This window comes from Heptranchias perlo, unplaced genomic scaffold (assembly GCF_035084215.1).
Source record: "Heptranchias perlo isolate sHepPer1 unplaced genomic scaffold, sHepPer1.hap1 HAP1_SCAFFOLD_55, whole genome shotgun sequence".
Classification (NCBI taxonomy): Eukaryota; Metazoa; Chordata; class Chondrichthyes; order Hexanchiformes; family Hexanchidae; genus Heptranchias; species Heptranchias perlo.
Window position 1 is genome coordinate 464233 of NW_027139570.1, and position 5856 is coordinate 470088.

A 5856-nucleotide genomic window follows, 5' to 3' on the forward strand; every position below is an offset into this window, starting at 1 on the left:
CCGTAATGGTGTATTGGGCAGATAATCTGTATTAGTGATGTTGGTTAAGGGGTAAATATTGACCAGGACACCTCGGAGAACTCCCCTCAAGTTCTTCGAAATAGCGTCATGCGATCTTTTACATCCACCTGAGATGGCAGGCGGAGCAACGTTTTAATCAGTAATGCAAGTCCCTCAGTACTGCAAGCCTAGATTTTGTGCCCCATTAACTACGTTATTTCAGCGACTGTGCCGAATCAGTTCAGTGCAAACTCTGACTGATGAGTTCAAAACCGAAAAAGGAGGGGAGAGCAACAGATAGCAGTACGAGCTCGGCTGAGGTGGCAAAGACTTACACTCTCGCTGGAGAGAAGCACCTTTAAATATAAAATAATTAGCGGATAAATATTGCTACTTTTGAGCTGTAGAAACACGAACCACTCAGAATGCATTTCCTTCTTCCACTTCTCGCACTCTGAGAGAAGGGAACGGTCATCAATGGCCACAAGCGCTGGTATAAAACAACACTTGCAACCCGCTTCACGCTCAGAAGGAAAAGCTCCATCTCCTCCTCGTGGTTAGTGAGACCAAACACTTCAGAACACATTTCTCAAGTTCAAAAACTATAGAAATGATCCCTAAAAGTACAGTCTTACTGAAAGGATGCCGCAACACCGCTCTCCACCCTCAGCGAGCCCCCTTTAACACAGGCTGAGCGCGGACCAATTCTTCCACCATTCATTGCACCCGGCAGGGAATCGAATAAAAACGCAATTAATCTTCGCTTCACCTTTTGTAAACTTATAATTCTGTGAAAAAGAAATAGCGTTTCTGTCGTGCAGCCATGACTCAGTAGGCACTAATTTGCATAATGTAGATACCAGCCTCCAGCAACTGTCCTGATCATAAGAACATAAGAATGTAAGAAATAGGAGCAGGAGTCGGCCATACAGCCCCTTGAGACGGCTCCGCCCTTCAATCAGATCATGGCTGATCTTCAACCTCAACTCCACTTTCCTGCTCGATCCCCAGATCCCTTGATTCCATCCAGAAGGACAAGAGCAGCAGGTACATGGGAACAACACCACCTGCAAGTTCCCCTCCAAGTCACACACCATCCCGACTTGAAAATATATCGCCGTTCCTTCATTGTCGCTGGGTCAAAATCCTGGAACTCCCTACCTAACAGTACTGTGGGAGAACCTTCACCACACGGACTGCAGCGGTTCAAGGAGCCGGCTCACCACCACCTTCTCAAGGGCAATTAGGGATGGGCAATAAATGCTGACATCGCCAGCGACGCCCACATCCCACGAACGAATAAAAAAAATCCAAATGTCTATCCACCTTAGCCTTGAACATACACAACGACTGAGCATCCACAGCCCTCTGGGGTAGAGAATTCCAAAGATTCACCACCCTCTGAGTGAAGAAATTCTTCATCATCTCAGTCTTAAATGGCCGACCCATTATCCTGAAACCATGCCCCCTATCTAAACTGTCCAGCCAGGAGATACAATCTCTCAGCATCTACCCTGTCAAGACCCGATGATTTACACAGTGGGTGGGTGACCCAGCACTGTGATCATTGATTCACACAGTGGATGGGTGACCCAGCACTGTGATCATTGACTCACACAGTGGGTGAGTAACCCAGCACTGTGATCATTGATTCAAACAGTGGGTGAGTGACCCAGCACTGTGATCATTGATTCAAACAGTGGGTGAGTGACCCAGCACTGTGATCATTGATTCACACAGTGGGTGAGTGACCCAGCACTGTGGTCATTGATTCACACAGTGGGTGGGTGACCCATCACTGTGATCATTGATTCACACAGTGGGTGGGTGACCCAGCACTGTGATCATTGACTCACACTGTGGGTGGGTGACCCAGCACTGTGATCATTGATTCAGACAGTGAGTGCTTGACACTTAAACTGTGATCATTGATCCACAGTTATGTCCTGTCCCACCGGCAGGTCAGGCTCACCAGGGCTGGCAGTACAGCTGTATACAGTCAGGGGAGAATGGCCCTGGAAGTAGTTAACATTGACTCAGGACCCCAAGAAGTCTCATGTCATCAGGTCAAACATGGGCAAGGCAACCTCCTGTGATTACCACCTACCGCCCTCCCTCAGCTGATGAATTAGTCCTCCACCATGTTGATCACCAATTGGGGGAAGGACTGAGGGTAGCAAGGACACAGAATATACTCTCGGTGGGGGACTTCAACGTCCATCACCAAGAGTGGCTCAGTAGCACCACTACTGACCGAGCTGGCCGAGTCCTGAAGAAAACAGCTACCAGACTGTGCCTACGACAGGTGGTGAGTGAACCAACACGAGGGAAAAACCTACTTGACCTCATCATAAGACCTGAAGACCATAAGAGATAGTAGCAGGAGCAGGCCATTCGGGCCCTCGAGCCTGCTCCGCCATTTAATGAGATCATGGCTGATCTGATTTTTACCTCAACTCCAATTTTCCGCCTTTTCCCCATATCCGTTGACTCCCTTGCTGATCAGAAATTTGTCTCACTCGGCCTTGAATGTATTCAATGACTCAGCCTCTACAGCTTTTTGGGGTAAAGAATTCCAAAGATTCACGACCCTCTGGGAGAAGGAATTCCTTCTCATTTCCTTCTTAAACGGGCGACCTCTTATTCTGAGACTATGTCCCCTAGTTTTAGATTCCCCCATGAGGGGTAACATCCACTCAGCATCTACCATATCGAGTCCCCTCAGAATCTTGTATGTTTCAATAAGATCTCCTCTCATTCTTCTAACCTCCAATGAGTATAGACCCAACCTGTTCAATCTTTCCTCATAAGACAACAATTCCGTCCCTGGAATCAACCTTGTGAACTTTCTCTGAACTGCCTCCAATGCAAGTATGTCCTTCCTTAAATAAGGGCACCAGAACTGTACGCATTACTCCAGGTGTGGTCACACCAGCACCCTGTACAGTTGTAGCATGACTTCCCTGTTTTTATATTCCATTCCCCTAGAATTAAAGGCCAATATTGCGTTTGCCTTCCGGATTAACTGCTGCACCAATATGTTGACTTTTTGTGTTTCATGTACAAGGGCACCCAGATCCCTCTGTACCGCAGCATTGTGTAGTATTTCTCCATTCAAATAATATTTTGCTTTTTATTTTTCCTCCCAAAGCGGATGACTTCACATTTTCCCAAATTATATTCCATCTGCCAAAATGTTGCCCATTCGCTTAACCTGTCAATATCCATTACCAGACACTTTGTGTCCTCATCGCAACTTGCTTTTCCACCTGTCTTTGTATTATCAGCAAAATTGGCCACAAGACACTCTGTTCCTTCATGCAAGTCATTGATGCATATTGTAAATAGTTGAGGCTCCAGCACTGAGCCCTGCGGCATCCCACAAGTTACAGATTGTCATTTTTAAAATGACCCTTTTATCCCGACTCTCTGTTTTCTGTTAGTTATCCAATCCTCTATCAATGCCAGTATATTACCCCCAATACCATGAGCTCTTAGCTTGCGCAGTAATCTTTTATGTGGCACCTTATCGAATGCCTTTTGGAAATCCAAATATACTGCATCCATTGGTTCCCCTTTATCCACCCTGCCCGTTACTTCCTCAAAGAACTCTAATAAATTCGTCAGACACGATTTCCCCTTCATAAAACCATGTTGACTCTGCTTGATTTTATTATGAGTCTCCAAATGTCCTGCTGCTACTTCCTTAATAATGGTTTCTAGCATTTTCCCAATGACAGATGTTAGGCTAACTGGTCTATAATTACCTGCTCTCTGCCTCACACCCTTCTTGAATAGAGGTGTTAGGTTTGCGGTTTTCCAATCCGCTCGGACCTTTCCAGAATCTATTCAATTCTGGAAGATTACAACCAAACCATCCACTATCTCTGTAGCCACTTCCTTTAAGACCCTCGGATGCAAGCCATCAGGTCCAGAGGACATGTCAGCCTTTAGACCCATTAATTTACCTTGTACTTTTTCTCCAGTGCTCGTGATTGTTTTTAGTTCCTCCCTCCACTTTGTCCCTTGGTTTTCTGCTATTATTGGTACATTATTAGAGTCTTCTACTGTGAAGACAGATACAAAATATCTGTTCAATTCCTCTGCCATTTCCTTGTTTCTGTTATTATTTCCCCAGTCTCATCCTCTAAGGGACCAATGTTTACTTCAGCTATCCTTTCCCTTTTTATCTACTTGTAGAAGCTTTTACTGTCAGTTTTTAATATTTCTTGCTAGTTTACTCACATGATTTATTTTCTCCCTCTTTATTGTTATTTCAGTCACCCTTTGCTGGTTTTTAAAGTTTTCCCAATCTTCGGGCTTACCAGTAATCTTTGCCATGTTGTATGCTTTTTCTTTTTAACCTGGTCCCATCCTTGACTTCCTCGGTTAGCCATGGTTGGTTCATCCTTTTTGTGGCATCTTTCCTCCTCACAGGGATATATTTCTGTTGCGAGTCATAAAATATCTTTTTAAATGTTTGCCACTGCTTATCTACCATCATACCATCTAATCTCTTTACCTAGTCCACTTTAGCCAATTCCGCCCTCATTCCTTTATAATTGCCCATATTTAAGTTTAATATAGTAGTTTCAGACCCAAAATCCTCGCTCTCAAACTGGATGTGAAATTCTATCATGTTATGATCACTGATTCCCAAGGGATCCTTTACTTTGAGATCATTTATTAAACCTGTTTCGTTACCCATTACCAGATCCAAAATGGCGTGTTCCCTTGTTGGTTCCCGACGTATTGATCTACGAAACAGTCCCTAATACACTCTATAAACTGTGATCTCAAGGTGTGATCTATGCAGTAAAAGGGTCCTCACCCTGTCATCTCACGGCGGGGGCGGGAGGGGGGTGATGAGACCCGTCCAGTTAAAGAAGCCTCAAGCATCATCTTCCGGTCCAGAGTCCGCTCCAGAAGCTGCACTGAGAGACCTCTGGTGATCAGCAGCCTGAAGGAGGAAGAGTGCTCGGTGACGTCTTCACAGACCGAAATACTAAAGATCAGCAAATCATTTCATTCCGGACTTGCTGAACTTCAAGGCCAACCCACCTTGTACTGTACAGAATGTAATATTAGATATGTACTGAGTCCACCCCACCTTGTATTGTACAGAATGTAATATTAGATATGTACTGAGTCCACCCCACCTTGTATTGTACAGAATGTAATATAAGATATGTACTGAGTCCACCCCACCTTGTATTGTACAGAATGTAATATAAGATATGTACTGAGTCCACCCCACCTTGTATTGTACAGAATGTAATATAAGATATGTACTGAGTCCACCCCACCTTGTATTGTACAGAATGTAATATTAGATATGTACTGAGTCCACCCCACCTTGTATTGTACAGAATGTAATATAAGATATGTACTGAGTCCACCCCACCTTGTATTGTACAGAATGTAATATAAGATATGTACTGAGTCCACCCCACCTTGTATTGTACAGAATGTAATATAAGATATGTACTGAGTCCATCACACCTTGTATTGTACAGAATGTAATATTAGATATGTACTGAGTCCATCACACCTTGTATTGTACAGAATGTAATATTAGATATGTACTGAGTCCACCCCACCTTGTATTGTACAGAATGTAATATAAGATATGTACTGAGTCCATCACACCTTGTATTGTACAGAATGTAATATAAGATATGTACTGAGTCCATCACACCTTGTATTGTACAGAATGTAATATTAGATATGTACTGAGTCCATCACACCTTGTATTGTACAGAATGTAATATAAGATATGTATTGAGTCCATCACACCTTGTATTGTACAGAATGTAATATTAGATATGTACTGAGTCCACCGCACCTTGTATTATA

The 5856-nt window shown here is 43.7% G+C and overlaps 1 non-coding gene across 1 annotated transcript; it reads right to left on the bottom strand.

Moving 5' to 3' along the window:
- Window positions 1-415: 415 nt before the first annotated feature.
- Window positions 416-633, bottom strand: LOC137315467 (small nucleolar RNA U3). The gene has a single exon (XR_010961447.1). It is a non-coding gene; the product is annotated as a small nucleolar RNA U3 (small nucleolar RNA).
- Between the last annotated feature and the right edge of the window lie 5223 nt (window positions 634-5856).